The sequence below is a fragment of the Camellia sinensis genome, chromosome 3 (genome assembly GCF_055761805.1).
Source record: "Camellia sinensis isolate YWXY chromosome 3, ASM5576180v1, whole genome shotgun sequence".
Taxonomy (NCBI): Eukaryota; Viridiplantae; Streptophyta; class Magnoliopsida; order Ericales; family Theaceae; genus Camellia; species Camellia sinensis.
The window spans coordinates 118,210,795-118,228,722 of record NC_138963.1 but is presented as its reverse complement, the minus strand read 5'-3'; the positions used below and the strand labels follow the sequence as shown (position 1 = coordinate 118,228,722).

Below are 17,928 nucleotides of genomic sequence, written 5' to 3'. Positions count from 1 at the left end.
TTTTTCTAAGAATGTACGGGAAAGTATTTCTCAGTTAGAGTATATCCAAATTATTGGAAGCTTAATGTACTTTATGAACTGCACTCACCCAGATATAGCTTATCCAATAAGTAAATTAAGTAGATATACGAGTAATCCAGGAGTAAAATGCTGGAAAGCTATTATAAGGGTTCTAAGATATCTGAAATTTGCTCACAACATTGGGCTAAACTATACTAGATATCCTACGGTACTTGAAGGATACTGTGATGCAAACTGGATATCGGATACTAGATGCTCAAAATCTACTAGTGGACATGTCTTTACCCTTGGTGGTGCGGCTGTATCTTGGGAATCTTCCAAATAGATTTACATTACTAGGTCTACTATGGAATCAGAGTTTATAGCATTAGATAACGTTAGGAAAGAAGCAGAATGGCTTTATCACTTCCTTGAAGATATTCCAATGTGGCAGAAACCTGTGTCTGCTATATGCATACTGTAGACGAGCCCGTGGGCCTCGCTACTACAGTTCGGACTCGATTCGTGTCACGGTTCTTAATCTTGAACCAAAGAGTCCAAATCCGGCAAATCGTTTTGAGAAAACAGATTTTTAGAAAAAGAAGTGCCAAACATGGACTGCTTTGCCAGATACAGAGTCGCCACCTAAATATTTTTTATGGGGGAATTTAGGAAACCCTGACTCGGTGCCGAAGGCCACATGTCCGTCATCACCGGAGTTGTCTCGGCTCGGGAGCTTGGGTACGATCGGGGAAGGTCAGCTATGAGCACCCCTTCTCACCCGATCCGAAGATCGGCCTCTACTAACCGTGATATCCATTTTTGAAAACTTTATGTGTTCTTATTCCAATTATTAGCCTAGAATTACTATGTTATGCACACAGCAAACAAGTATAGACCAAGTCGCCTAAATTGGAACAAAACATTGCATGTTTGTTTTGAAAATGGTTTGCTACTCGCAAGTAGGCTTAAAATGCAAGTTTTGCCACTCTCAAGTGGGCTTTAGAAAAGATGGTTTTGCTACTATCTAGTGGGCTTAAAACTCATAGTTTTAATGCATTATTCCAATTTAGGTAATTCAACCTCCACCCACAGGCATTCAAGCAGTTATATCACATAAGCAGCTAGCCTCATGGTAATCATGCTATCATGGCAACACTCACACGCATGCAAGGATGCTAAAGCATAAATACTTACATCGTACTCCGTGCCAAAACAAAAACTAGTTAGTAATCACATGCATGATCCTAGTTCATGTTAAAAATGGCTAGTGCAACACATGCAAAGATGCAATCTAGACAGGCTCGGCTATTCTAAGATGGCATATGATGATGATACAACTAACACGTATTCAACTTGGAATTGAAGTACAAATGTAGTTAGAAAGATGCGCCGAGCCCGGTGCATGCAAGACAAATGTATGAATACACGCATGCATTGCATAAGGTATGCTAAATTAAACGTGTCCTAATACTAACCATCAAAGCGGGTAAGTAAAAGGGAGAAAGAAGTGGAGGTTGGAAGACATGCACACACGCACCCACACTTATTACAAATTAGCCCTCGCTCGGAGGGACCGAATAAATATTACAGATAATTAACCTACAAGCTAATTAAATATTACAAATCGCCTAATTAATTAACAAATTAACTAATCTAGGGAAAACAGATAAACCGCCTCGGGAAGAGAGCTCAATGCAATACGTGCTCGGGTCTTGCTCGGAAGTGCACCGCCATGCATAGGTTGCCTCTGTTTTCCATGCTATGCTCCTCTGAAGACTGCCAAAGTCTCAGGATTGCTTCCCTGGACATTGGGAGACACCACCGGCTGAGTAGAATGCCCACCGGCAGTGGCCTGTGATCACCGGCTGTGAATGCATCCATCGGCCATGGAAAGATTGCCGGTCGGCATTAGACACTGCCGGTCGGCAGAAGGTTCCTGCAGAATCTGCATTTGACAGCAACAGAGGGCAAGGCAGAGCATGGCAATACAATTCAAGGCATATATGCACCAATCATGTCCCTTATCATGTTAGTGACTCAAAGGGACATGCTCCTTGGTTCTCGGACCATCAATCGCGCATTTCAATGCGTGATGGCCCAAGAGACCAAGTTATGCATTTCCATGTCAAATGCAATGCAAACAATCAAACCAATGGGACTTAACCTCTATCATGGATAGTCAAGAGGTCAAGCATGCATGCCAATGCAATGCAACCTAAGCATGTTAACTAGGCATGCAATACGACAATGCAAATGAGCAAACAATGAACAAGCATGCAAGCTAGTGGACATGCAAGACATGGTGCAATCAAAGCATGCAAAGTGTAAGACATGTAACAACATGTAAAGATTGGACTTAAACATGATTTGGACAGCTCTAATAAGGCCCAAAACAGTGGCCAAAATGGTATAACAAAGGCATGAAAACTCACACACAAGCATGCATGCATAAAGGCCTAAATATGGAGCATAAGCTATCAACTCTTCAAAGCATGAAAAGGGATGGAAAATGCAAGTATGAAAGCATGGAACATGGACTGAAATATGGTCTCCAATGATGCCAAATCATGAGAACAAGCCAAGTAAAGCATGCTAGTGACACACACATCCAAGGCTAACAAGCTAGAATGTAAAGGGGCTATACAAAGCATGGAAAGCATGACCAAAATGACACCAAACAGAACTTAAACATGTTAAAACATGACTAAGAACTTCACAAAGCTAAGCCAAAACATGCAAGCATGGTGGTCCAAATGCAAGATGTCTTTTTAGGCAAAAATAGAGGAATACAAAGCAAGTGTATGATGCACATGGAATCTCACCAAACCATCAAAAATTAATGAATAAAACATGTGAAAATAGGCCCAAATAACCACTGATACGCAACCGTGGCATGCAAAAATGATGAGTTACTTTAGAGGGCCATGCAAGGAGTTATTAAGCACATGCAAGATAGACATTCAATATGACCAAAACAACTCTGGAAATGGCTTATGGGGGGTACTAAAACCCACTGAAAAATGCCTGAACCGAGCTCAAGAAGTGTGCAAATATAGGCCCCTTTGTAAGGCCAAAAAGGGCATCAAACAAGACAACAAGGAGAGGGGATGGCCCTCTCCTTCTTAGGACCTTAAACCACCATCCTCACTACTGAAATCCCTCAAGATTTCAGTGGTGAGGAGGCCCAAACAAGGTGGTCCCGAAGCTCACCAAAAATAGCACAAAATGGGGCCAAACAAGGCCTAAGAGGGGGTAAACGACCCCAAACACAAAAGTGGTCTTAATGAAGTATCTTAAACACAAAAAAACAGAACTTTTTTATGTTATACACAAAGCCCAAATCCGAAAGCAAGACAGGCTAAAATGGTGTGCAAAAACGGGGAATAAAGAGGGAAAATGGGTTACCTTTGTAGCCAAAAGGGGACAGCAGCCTCTAGACCCAAAAATGCAACCCTCAACCTCTGAAAATGGCCTCCAAGCTCCTTAGGTTGATGATGGAGGTGTTAGGCCAAGAGTTGTAGTTCAAATGGCCAAGAACTAGACCCTTTTGAACCCTCTAACCAACACAAATGTAGAGAGAGAGGGAGATATAGAGAGGGAGTGATATATATGTGATATATCAGATTTTTCTAACCCCTCAAATGGAAGGAGAAGCTCTCTTTATATAGAGAAACCAATGGGGCAAAGCTTCTCTTAGAAGCTTTTACCAAAAAGGCCAAGTTTCTCTTAGAAGCTTAGAGCAAAAGGGCCAAGAAGGCCAAGCTTCTTGGAGAAGCTAGACAAAAGGGCCAAGCTTCTTGGAGAAGCTAGACAAATGGGTCAAGCTTCTTGGAGAAGCTAGACAAGGGTTCAAGAGGTGCAAGCTTCTCTTGGAAGCTTAGAAGGGTTCAAGTTTCTTGGAGAAGCTTGGAGCAAAGGGTTCAAGCTTCTTGGAGAAGCTAAAAAAAGGGTCAAACTTCTTGGAGAAGCTAAAAAGGGTCAAGCTTCTTGGAGAAGCTAGACAAAGGGTCAAAAGGTTCAAGCTTCTTGGAGAAGCTAAAAAAAGGATCAAGCTTCTTGGAGAAGCTAAAAAGGTTCAAGCTTCCTCAAGAAGCTAAAAAAAGGTTCAAAAGGGTCAAGCTTCTTGGAGAAGCTAAAAAGGTTCAAGCTTCCTCAAGAAGCTAAAAAAAGGTTCAAAAGGGTCAAGCTCCCTCAAGAAAAGGTCTCAGCCAGGAAAAGTGACCGATTGATCAGAAACAGTGGCCGGCTGACCAAACACAATGCCGACCGACAATAAACAGTGCCGACCGGCAATATACATTGCCGATGGCAGCAAAAACCAGCCGGTGGCCTCTGGCCATGGCCGGTGGTGTGTGGGGATGCCTCATAAGGCATTCCTTGCCCTTCCAAGGCAAAATGTAAGTGTTTGGTGCAAAACCAGACACTTAACAGTCAAGTTCGGAGATCCTGAGGCAAGGCGCGTAGCCGAGACCTCCGGGAACTCCAAACGAACACAAACATGGATGATCACCGAGTGTTCAAACGGTGACGTCCAAGTCTTGAGGACGGTCAAAAATAGGGTGTCTACACATACATTGTGATAGTCAATCAGTAATAGGTAGAGTACAGAGTCATATGTATAACGGTAAGTCACAACATATTCATGGTCGACATAACACCGTGAGATAACTACTCTCTAACAGAGTTATTTCTATTGAATGTGAAGTCTAAAGACAACATAGCGGATCCACTAACCAAAGAGTTAGCAAGAGAGTTAGTTAAGAATTCATTGAGGGAAATGTGACTTAAGCCTATTTAATAAGAGTTACCACAACCCAAGATCTAGGTTCAAAGGGACAATCAAACTCCTACCTATTTCTATGATGAAATAGTGATGTCTGCAGCGTGTTAGGATAAGCAATACTTTTAATGATTTTTATATCTAGGAATACCTGCTGGAGTATAGTAGGATACTTTTCATAGGAATCACCTACATGAGTGTGAACTGGGCCGATTCTATGAGTCTTGCAAGGGCTACAATTCTCTAGAGCACTCATAAACTACCAGGTTGTTCAAGGCCAAAATGAACACAATTGTGAGAACCAAACCATGTCGGGAAATATGTTGTGTGAGTTTTATTGTCTTGGTTTATACAAATGGTTGAACAATTCAAGACATCATGTTCACTAATGTTCACTGATTAGCTAGTAAATCCGATAGTGTCTCACAGGGAAAGGTTCAAAGCCAAAAGCTACCTATCATTTGCAGAACATCTCCAATTTTTGTACTCTCTTTAGATTTTTTTTTTTTTTTTGGGTAAGTAGTACTCTCTTTAGATATGTCATGTTGTTGCATGTTCTCTTCGTCAATTCCATTAATGTGGGGATTGTTGGAAAATTTTGGTTCATAGGCTTATTCTAGGCCATCTTTGAGTCCAAATTTAAGTGCAGCCCACAAGTCTTTTGAGATTGGTCCAAGCGGTGACGTGTTCCTTGGTGCTTGGCAAGTCACACGGTGAAGACGAATTGTCAAAACCATTTATGAGTGAATGGGAAGTTGACGTCATTTTCAGATTCGTGATATGGGAAGTTGAAGAGTCAAATGTGGGTTACCTTGTTTTGGATGTCCTACATAGAAACTTTATGAGAACATATATGAGTATATAAGCTTTAGGTCGACATACTTGGGTTAGGCCCCAAGGGGCACCCCAAGTTTTTTAAGGAAGGGAGTTATGGACAAAGTGGGCTTGACCCAAATCTACCACACACACACGCGTAGGGTTGGGTCAGGTCCTAACTTGATTTTTTAGACAAAATTCATTTGAATTTTTTCAAAGTTTTGCGGGAAAAATTTAAAATCCTAACGGATCTATTCAAACGTTTATGCCAAAATTCGAATTCGAATTCGAATTTTGCTTTCCAAAATCAGTGCCACTCTGGTCACCTCTCTTCAAATTTCGGTCACGCTTGTTCGAAGGGTTTTCTGCCCTTCCGAACAGACACCTTTTGGCCTATATATATAGGGTCCCTCTAGCAGATTCAATTGATTCCAAATTTTCTTTCTGTTTTCCTTCTGTGCTGAATTGTTCTTCATATTAGTTCATAGATTTTTCAGAGAGTTCAGAACTCAGGTTTAGTTTGCTTGACAAATTGTTTATAGTGCTTCTACAATTTATGGTATTGATCATTGTATCTTGGGAAATAGACGTCTTTAATCAGTGAGCACCTGTGCCGTGGCGAATCTGTCTTGAGGACAGAGTGTCACACACTCGACTTCTGAAACAAGAACTTTTTGTAAGTAAATTATTTTATTTGTTTCAATTTTTTTTTTTTTAACACAAAAGATTGTTCTAACACATTCTCCTCTTATAGGGCTCAATTCTAAACTCACACTGATGATTCGAATCGTCTGCTTTGTAGACATGGGAGTAAAGGTTGTTCATGCAAAAAATTAACTTTATCAAACAATTATAAACATATGAAAACATATGAATAAATATCATTTTATTTTTAAAAAATGAATGATTTTAAGTTTACAATCACATTTATCATTCATTTTATAAAACAAAATGTGATTCTTTTTTTTCTTATATTTACAATGTCCAATGAAATTTATTTTTTGTACTGATGACCTTTATTTAGAAACTTATAAGATAGACGGTTTGAATCATCAGTATAAATTTAAAATTAAGCCTGAAGAGTATGGAGAGATAAAATATGGAAGGGAGACTTAATTACCCCGCTCTCATGGAGATTGAGAAAACTAATAAATGTCTCTTCCAACATAACTTTTTGGTAGTAATGTAACAAAAATACCCTCACTTTTTTATATTATTTACGTATTCATCTGTTTTACCAAGAGGTGTGCGCGGTGCGATTTGAACGGTTTAAAAGTAAAATTATAAATTGAATGATAGATTAGCGAATTGGCAGATTGACAAATTGTGATTTGATCGATTTTTGGCAGATTAGCGAATTAAAAAATATTTTAACTAATTATCAAGCTTTTGCATAATATTTAATACTAATTTGCATAATATTTTTTTATATATAACACAAACTAATTTTACATAATATTTTTCATATATATAATTACTAATTTATAATAAATTTCATATATTAAATTTCTTTCACACTCATTTTTACTTTGATATTTCATTATAGGTTAAAAAATATATATGTATTAACTATAGCGGAACGGAGTAGTTTGGAAAGCGATTTATAAATTTTAAAGTTTAAATCGCAGGTAGTGGATAGAGCAGTGCAGATTGATGCAGATTAGTGTGATTTTAGTGAATTTGGCAATATTTTTTACTACCATAATTTTACATTTTTCTACCAACTTTTCAAAACCTTTGATTATCTTCATACTTCAAATTTATTTTGTCTATGAGAACATTGCTAGATAAAAAGAGGGAAAATTTTAACAAGTGCCCTTAGGTATTGTTTTATATTAGAAAGTGTGTAAAAAAATGTTTTAAAAATATATAAAAATATTAAAAGTGTATTGATTTCAATAAAAGTGTATTGAAATGAGTGAAAAATGTATTGTATTTTACAAATATTTTTTCTTTTATTTGTGTCCTAGAGACACTTATTAGTAAGACGTTAAAAAGAATATAAAGAAATAAAATGATACCATATTAATTTTTTACAAAAACTATACCATAGTATTTTTTATTTTTTTATTAGATTGACTTTAAATAAAAAAATTATTTTAGCCTTTAAATCTTATTTTACATAATTATTTATTTAGTTAAATAGAGTTACATAAGGATTCAAAATGTCATAGACTCAACATGAAATTGTGTAAGTAATGGTCATTAAAAGTATAATTTGTATCAACTTCATATTCAAGTTCAACCCGTTTAATATATATGGTATTGAGTCATAACATATTTGTATTTGTGTTAAAAATGATAAATCTTAACCTCTAATTTCATATACAGTTCAAATTGTGATATTGTGTTGGGTCGAAAATTTTCATCCTTAGTTCTAGAGGTAAGCAGATGGTCATATTTTGTAGTAAAAGGTAAGCTCAATGATAAGTAGAGTCATATTGTATGTTAAGTAAAATTATTTTCAATATTAAGTGCACAACAAAAAAATAAAAAATTTAAAGGAGGGCAATAATTTTATTTTAATATCTAAGAAAATTCTATTTTTATGGGTTTATTACACTTTATACCTCTAAATTATCACTAAATTATCTATTTAGTCTCTGAACTATCAATTATAGGGATGGTCACTAGTCGGGTGAAATAGGGTGGGGGAAGCAAAACCCGTCCCCACCCCACTTCTTTATCGGAGCGAGGTGCAGTGCGGGGTGGAGCGGAATGGGTGATGATGCAGGTGCGGAGCGCGGTTGAGGAAAATGACCATCCCTAATCAATTGTGTCTACTAAGTTTCTAAAGTCTATAAATCAAAATCCATTTAGTCCATAAACTATCGATTGAATCAATTAACTCCCTAAAGTATTTAATTTAAACTTATTTAGTCCGTAAAAAAATTACAAAAATAAAATATAAACCCATAAATATTATAAATTAGTAAAAGACCATATCTAATTAAAATTTTATTTATTAAAAAAAACTTAAATTTTTTGTGGGAGCCAAAAAATAATATATATTAACTTATTGGGCTAACCCAAACAAGGCTTGCCAAAGGCCCAAACTATTGGGCTTATTCAGCCCACCCCCATCTATAAAAGAAAGGGACCTCATAACATACAGGTATGATCTCTCTCTGCTCTAGGGAGCACACAAACACACTTTACTATTCTTGATTCTTCATTCATGGATTCTAACTTCATCATCGGAGTACTCCCGACCGGCAATCCCGGTTGGATGGCACCGACTATGTTCATCATTGCAGATCTACAGGGGTGAAACTCTTCTCCTCGTTGGATCTCTATAACATCTGTGTGAGAGGATATTTCATGGTCTCACAATTGGCGCCGTCTGTGGAAATGACTGAATGAGATCAACGAAGAACACAACAAATATACTACTGTAAGTAAACATATATTGGTTGCTTTGAGGTTAGTGCACTTTCTACAAAAGCAAAATCAATCCCAAGTAATACTGCCCACAGCTGGGTTTTCGGCTTCTTTCATTCTGATTATGTTTTTTGCTAAAGTTCAGGTATATATATATATATACACATCTATGTATGTATCTATTTATGCTCACAGATTTGATCAAAGCATTGTTGAATATTAATATTGCTTAGAAAGGTTGTCAAAACAAGATAAAGTTAGTAGTTGTCTTCTCTCTCTAAAAATGGGTTTCACACCTTTCTTGGTGCAAACATCTTTTCGGCAATTCAACAAAGTTATTCGGCTAAATTCATACGTGGGTCTGTCCATTTATTTATTTATTCTTTGTTTCTCAAAACTTAGCTTAAAGTTGATTCTTAACATGTATGCACGAGTACCTATGCTAAAGCTTTTTGTAGAATCCAAGGCTGGGTCATCAATTTTTCTCTCTCTAGAATGGACCATGAGTTGTGAGAATAAACAAATTATTATTCTTATTTAATTAATTGTGATAGTTGGCTGGCCATATATATATATATATATATAAATTCAAACAGTCAGATCTGGAGGCAACTTCAATTGTCATGAATGGCTCATGTTGATGCTGATCAAAATCTAGACAAAACTGTTTAGCACCCATAACAAGCTAGGCTCTTCTCAGTGACGATCACAAATGCAAACATCTTTCACCAAAGCTTGACTAGCTGTCGCGAAGCACCCCGAGTCACTGTCGATTTTCCAAACTCACCAAGCGGACTTGTGACATTCTCTCGGCAAAAGGTGTAAGCCATTCAGTGTCAATGAAAGGCCGAGAATAAGTTTCACCGAGCACGACCATGTCATTCAGCCATGTCAGCTTCCAAGAGCGGTTGTCTAGCAATGACTTTGGCCACCGTATAATCAAGCTCGGCAACGGACCATCGGACTGCAACACTTCTGATTTCAGCAATCACAACCCGTTTACAAATATCTTTAGCCATAGCAAGTTTGCCGAGTTACTTACATTGCGCAACCATGCTCCACTATTATTCCGCAACATTAAAGAGCCGAACAAAAAAAGAGTAGACCAATCTTATTTTTGGTCAACTTTCAGAGATCCAACGGCATCCAATTTGAGGCAGACTTACGCATCTGAATAGTGGAATGAACACTAGGCCGAGTGGTGAATCCAACGCTGCAAAAATGAGGCCAATCGGACTTCAAACGAGGGCGATACAAGGGCTCAAAGTTGGGAGTTTGAATCGAAGATTCTGCATTTCATGACCTGTAGCACGAAGAATTCGGCCTTGCACCATTTGGGCCACTATTAATTCATATTATTCGCCAATATCACCCACAATTCGGCAACAAAATTCATCGGCATTATGAACGCTACATGCATATGATCAACTCGACTTATCCGGCAATTTTCATTCTCTGCATATTATAATTCGGCTTTGACAACATTTATTCGGCCTATTATCAACAAAGCTTGGACAACTTATCCAGCGATTTTAGTTCTCTGCATATTATAATTCGGCTTTGACAACATTTATTCGGCCTATTATCAACAAAGCTTGCACAACTTATCCGGCGATTTTAGTTCTCTGCATATTATAACTCGGCTTCGACAACATTTATTCGGCTGATTATCAACAATTTCGACATCCGACGTATTAGCAACTACAAAGCTACACAATCTTGCTCGGCACTACTCTCTCGGCATAACACTAGCAGATTTGTGTCAACTCAAGGAGTCCAAACCCACCAACCCGAGGAGCCAAGAACTAACCAAAGTTCGCCAGTAGTTACGAAACGGACCAAATTTTCAGAAAACTAAAATTTTCATAATCGTCAAAATCAAGTTTTGGCCATACTAGTGTGAAGTACACATTAAGCCGAGTCCAACGCAACAAACCACGTCAAAATCGGAGCTAAAACAAAGCCGTATGGGCTAGGCGAAATTTGCCCAGAAATTCACCTATTTTGTCAAAGAGAACGACCAGAAGTTGGCAAACAAAGAAATTATTGTGTGCATTGAGGCTAAGTTACATCATGTCATAGCCAAACAATCAAGTTCAAATCTATAATGAGCCAAACATATACACAAAGATTTAAGGTGGCAAAGTGGTTAAGTGTTCAACATTTTTTACAAGGACATGAGTTCAAATCTTGTAGGCAACAACATTGTTTATATTTTTTGCCACGCCACTAAGCCGTGCTGCAAGCAATCAAGCCAAGCCGTTACATGCAGAATAAGTCAGAAAAATTATCCAGTGCTTTGCGGAGCCTAATTCTTCCCGATCTGAGCCATCGGATCCATTTTATCTATAAATTACGCCATCCGGAGTCCGATTCCAGCAATCGAATAACCGTTTCTAACTATTTAGAGCCTTTTGAACACATCCGTACGGTCTGATTTTGAAAATTCCATACCAAACATTCATAGATGTTATATGCAATGCCACATATCGCAGTTAAAAACAACATTTTTGTCGTCATACCTGGAGTTTGCTCAATGCCGAATTCACCAACTACATCTTATTTGGCGATTCTCTGCCTATCTCCCAGCTCGACTCATTTGTCACCAAAGGATGAATTCCTTCCGAATAACAACTTTCACTCCACAGCATTAGACATTCTCGGAACAACAACAATTGTTAATTTGTCTACCTCTTCGGCAAAAATCTCATAATTTCTCGAAAACACGAGGGCACGGAATCCGTTTCAAATTTTTATTGGCCTACTCGGCAATTTTGCTCCACGTCCATTTTATTCCTTCTGAATAACAAATCTTATTCAAAAGTAATAGGGCAAATATACGTTGGACAAGAAACTCAACTTCAATAAATTGGCAACCATTGCCAACCAAGTTCTTAGCAAATCCAACTCCGAAGGGATGCCGACACACCGTGAAGCTAAGAGAAATCGCCGACCAAAAGATCGGCATAATGACTGACCCAAGTGTAGCTGACCAACGTTTCGGCAAAATCACATTATATATGAAATGGACACCGATGTTTTGACACTAGTTACTCGGCAGTGCATCAACTTTACTCGCAACATTGGCCACAGTATTCGGCAACTTTATTTGCCTAACAACATTATTCGGAAAAATAATTGCCCACTGGGACATCTTAGTCAAATTCCCGCTTTCCAATTTGGGCACATCAGCCAATCATCATCTCAGCACCTCTGATATGCATGCATACTCGGCCAACTTGGTACAAACACTACAACATTTACCTGAGTTACACGCTCTCGTTCCTTTTCACACCACTCCAAACAAGCGCCAGTTTTCGAGCAATACATTACACACTTGGCAGTCAGTAGTTTGCATATTTTTGCGCACTGTCATTTTACCAAAGCCGAATCGTCTCTGCAACATAGGGCAATGGGAATCTACATTCCTTTCGACTAACACCTGTCATTCGAAAGCAATGGGGCAAGTCTACCTTGGACTAAACGCAAACCGAGTAACTCGGCAATTAAATAGTTGGCCCAATATCTACTTGGCAATTCCCTACAAGCGGAGCAATATTATTGGTGCTTAATACGTCTACCTAATTCAGTACAGGCCATCACCGACACAGGATGCATTATTCAAAATCCTTGCAATATTGGCACTCGGTCGCCACTTAAAATCAGTAAAAGTCTCCGAATACAGCGTAATCTTCGCACTCGGCACGGAGCACCATCAGCAAAGGCCTACACCTACGCCCAGAGGTTAGAATATCGCGGCCTACACCTACGCCCGGAGGTTAGAATACCGCGGCCTACACCCATGCCCAGGGGTTATAATACCGCAAGTTTACACCCTTACCCGGGGGTTATAATACCACAGGTCTACACCCTCACCCATGGGTAATAATACCGTGGTCCATTTTTTAGCTGATATATCTACCTTATTTAATCTGTCTTATTTGGTTCAGGCAATCATTTCTGTGCCAACAATGCTACAGACCACTAAATTTCTACCACTAACACCACCACTAATGATGTGGCAAGTAAAAACAACAAAAAAACAAAAACTAAGACACAAAACACATGTGGCAGTGGGTAGGACCCACTACCACATCCCTGGTGCAACCACTAATTAGTGGTCTGCATCATTTTTCTTTCCGTGCTCGGCATGTAGAAATATTTCTAGCTCGACATGAAAGTCCAAATTTGGAAGCAATCTTTGCACTCAACAATATACTACACCCTTGCCCGGGGTTATAATACTGCGGCCTACACCCTTACCCGGGGGTTATAATAAAGTGGCCGATCTTTATAGAGATAGTATTACTCACTGGGCTTTAGCTCATCTCTCTCCTCTATATACATATATTTGTACATACATTCATACATAAATGCATTCATCCAGCCATTCATTCATTTATGTTATGCATTTATCACATGTATTCTTTGTCAAAGGACCTAACATCTATTTGAACAGCATAACTCGGCAATAAAAACTCTCATTCTGTCTACCGAAGACAATGAAAGTTTTGGGGCAATTGTGGGAGCCAGAAAATAATATATATCAACATATTGGGTTAACCCAAACAAGGCTTGCCAAAGGCCCAAACTATTGGGCTTATTCGGCCCCACCCCGTCTATAAAAGGAAGGGACCTCATAACATACAGGTATGATCTCTCTCTGCTTCAGGGAGCGCACAAACACACTTTACTATTCTTGATTCTTCATTCATGGATTCTAACTTCATCATCGGAGTACTCCCGGCCGGCAACCCCGGTTGGGTGGCACCGACTATGTTCATCATTGCAGATCTACAGGGGTGAAGCTCTTCTCTTCGTTGGATCTTTATAACATCTATGTGAGAGGATATTTCATGGTCTCACATTTTTATTCTATATTTGAAAAGTGAGCATCAATCCATGTATTGAATTTCCTTTCTATGGCTAAGGATAATTATCTATAGTATTTTCTTATTTATCTTCTACAATAGATACGTGTTTGCCTTTATCTAGTATTTTATGCTACATTTTGTTTATAATTTCTAATTGATTATTTTTAAGTCTTTCGCTAAATTATTTTTATTCCTTAATTAATGTATTATTTTGTTCTGTTACTATTTGTAAAGAAGTATTATTATTAAAATTATCTAATTCTACTTTTTCAGGATATCTAATATTCATATAATTTATTGGCAACATTGAAAAAACCAGGCTCTAATATTAATTTAAACACACAATGAAATAAAATACCTTTTAAAGACAAAATAAAAATTTAAAAGATTTTTCTATAATAAAATCTTAATTGAAGAGGGTCTTGTACTAATTTATAATAAGTATGAGCATATATTTTATTTTTGTAATCCTTTTGGGGACTAAATAAGTTTGAATTAAATATTTTACGGACTTAATAGATTCAATCAATAATTTAGAGACTAAATAGATTTTGATTTATATATTTTAGGGACTAAATATATTCAATCGGTAGTTCAGAAACTAAATAGATAATTTGGCAATAATTTAAGGGTAAAAAGTGTAATAAACCCTTTTTTATTTGATTTTAACCATTACCAATCAATATTTGAAAATTTTCTTTATTCAAGCTTATTACAAATGTTTTTTAGTTATTACGTATAAAATTTAATTTTTTGTACAGAAAAAAATATCCATTATAATTGTTTGGGTAAATTACACTCACCACCTTTGAGGTTTCTGACAAATACAGGGACCTCCCCGATAGTTTCAATAATTACAGTAATCTCTCCTACTTTACCTGACATTGTACAGATTCTCCCAATCCGTCAATTATACATAAACAACGTTACTTTTGTATACAAAATGACCATATTACCCTTTTATTTGAGCATGAAAAGACGAAAATACCTTTTGATTATAGTATTCAACTTTGTTTTTAATTTTAATTTTTATATTTTGTTCTCTCTCATCTCATCTCATCCCCCAATCCCAACTTCACTCTGCTTTCGAATTGCAACAGTAGTGTAATCGGAATTATCTAAATCACTCTCATTGTTCCTAGGCACTATCTGAAGCTCCACCGAACCAGAATAGGAAAACCCACCACAGTTGGCCGAGCCTCGTACACCAATGCCGGAAGCTCCTCATCCCGGCTCGAAGCCAATTCGACCAAGATCTTCAAAAGCCCTCCAGGAGCCAAAACCACAACCAAATCATACAAAGCAAGTGCAATTAGCAAAACCCAAGTGGTCCATTCAGGCAAATTGGTAAACCAAGCCGCCACAATAATCCCCAAAGCAACCATAAATCCTTGTTTCAAGAAAATTGGTACAGCACGAGAGAACACCCGCAACAGTGAAATTGAGAAGTAAGACAAAAGAAGTATGGAATCGATTAGGATTGAGAAATGTTGGATAATGGAGTGGAAGATTGAGCAGCCCATTGCGATGAGGACGAAAAAGGCGGAGAAGCGAATGTAGTTCTTGAGGAAATTGGAGAAATTGTAGTAGTAGAGGAGGACGGGGAGGAAAGTGATGATGGAGATGATGATGACGAAGACGAGGGCGTTGAGGAGAGCGCCATCGAGTTTCTGGGTGGCGGAATCGGAAGGGGTTTCGAGGTAGACAAGATTGGCAGCGGTGCGGATGAGTGTGGAGGAGTAGGAGGAGGAGGAAAAGAAGGAGTAGACTAAGAGAACAACTAAGAGCATGCAAATTAAAACTGGGGCCATGACTCTGATGATTTCGAGTCCAATGGATTCGAGAATGCTTCCGTCCATTGGAGGGTTTTTGGTTGGGGAATTTAGTCGAATGGGTAATGTGAAGGTTCTGGGGGGTGAGGGTTAGGGATTGGGGGTGGGAAATGAGGAGAGAGAGGGCAATTTAGGAGACATTTTTGAAGATTTAAGAGAGAGAGAGAGAGAGAGAGAGAGATGGTAATGGAGTTAGCAACCACAAAATGAAGTCAAAGGAAACTACCCACTATTTTCTTAGAAAATACACTGTTCTGGACATAGATATGGTTGAGAACACTTAAGGGCATTATGGACATTTTAGTGTTTGGCTTTGATGACATCAGTTTTTTCTGTGAAAATTATTCAAATTACAGGGGAAGTTCTTGTATTTGTCAAAAAACTCAAGGGAGGTGAATGTAATTTACCCTAATTGTTTTCAAAAGTCACGTTTTACATATGAAAAAAATAATATTCATAAAAGTGATTCATAGTTAATCTTTTTTCAGATTTCAAAATTGGGGTATAGTTGTCCTGTTACTAAATTAATTGTAGATTTTCAAAAAGATGATTTTATTTACACACCATTAATACTCTCAACATACACTAATAATAGATTAAATTTATATTTTAATAATATCCTCTAATGAAATGACTATTAAAGACAACATGAGATGTATTCTACCCATGCAAAAATTTCTTATTTAAAAATACAAAATATTCTTCACACACCAGCATTCCTATAGGGTTTATCATCTTGACCATTAACATACACTTATGATATCATTCATTATCAATTAGTTCATTTCGTTCTTTTCTACATTATACTTATTTTTCAAACTCATTATTGACTTTCAAGATTTAGAATTTAAAAATATTAAAATCAATTAGCTTTGAAGATTTGCACATCATGGATGACACTAAGATGTTTGGGTTCGATATAAACATTAAAAACATTGATTTGAATATTGAAAATGTTAGTTTATGACTTAATTTTTAAATTTTTGATTTATCTCATTCATATATTAGGAATATGAATTTGTTTGTCATGTTCGGATAATCAGAGTTGAATTTTTACACAATGTTCGATTATTTATATTTGAATAAAACAGTTTTGTTCAAATTATTAAATTGACCAAATATTAAATGTTCATATATAAAATAAAAAAAAATTGAACATTTTAAATTAGTTCGTTTAAGATAAATTAAATTTTTATTCATTATTCAAATACAAATTTGTGAACACATTATATTTGTTCAACTCTATATTTATGAACATGACTAATTTGATAAATTTGAAATGACAACGAGAAACGAGGGTTCAAGACCGACAATGAAGATCAACACCGGCATAGATGGAGGCCGAATGAAACACTTTGTCGGTGATCTGAAGGCGACTAAATAAAACATGACGAGAGTTTAATACTAACTATGTAGAACAAGGCTTGCGAAGACAGAGGCCGAATGAAACTTCTACCGGCAATGGAGATTACGACTGACAAATATGGTCTCTGTTGGTTTCTGTTATGAAGATTGTGGGATTTTTGTTGTGTATAGTGATGAAGATAAAGAGTTTTTAGTGTGTGTAATGATGTGTACTCAAATAGTTAGTGTTATGTTAATATAGGGTTAGCAATGGAAAGTTGAGATGTGAATTACGATATTTTTAAATCCTAAAAATTATTTTTTGTGTATAGAAAGTAATGGTGTGTACTGAGAGTATTAGTAGTATGTAAATCGAATTCCCCTTTTCAAAAATATAACTTTGTAGCCATTTATGTTAACTATTTCATATAAAAAATAAGGGTAAATTACACTAACACTCCTTGATGTTTCTATTTAATACAAATTCTCCCCTTAAGTTTGAAAAATTACACTTTTTCCCACGTCAGATTATAATGACATATTTGCCCCTTAGCCTTTGTACATATATAATAATAAAATAATACTGATATTTTATTCATATCATTTCAAGAGAAATACAAATCATCTTTTTTTAGTTTAATTCACACCAAAAAATGAATTTTTATATTTTTTGAATTATTTTATTTTTACAGAATTTTTTTTTATAATATTTTAAACAATTCTTTTAGTTTTTAGATACACCTAATCTACATATACTTAAGAAGTATAATATTTTGTATTTTTTTTTAAATTGACCAAATACAAAAAAAAAATACAAAAATTCAGTGATTCTGTAATAAAATGTGCATGACGATATTTGGTAATACTGTAATAAATGTGAGTGAATAGACGAGAAAGA

The 17,928-nt window shown here is 36.7% G+C and overlaps 1 pseudogene; it reads right to left on the bottom strand.

Annotated features, from left to right (window-relative positions):
• Positions 1-14,999: 14,999 nt before the first annotated feature.
• LOC114273002 (presenilin-like protein At1g08700 pseudogene) lies at positions 15,000-15,713 on the bottom strand (annotated as a pseudogene).
• Positions 15,714-17,928: the final 2,215 nt, after the last annotated feature.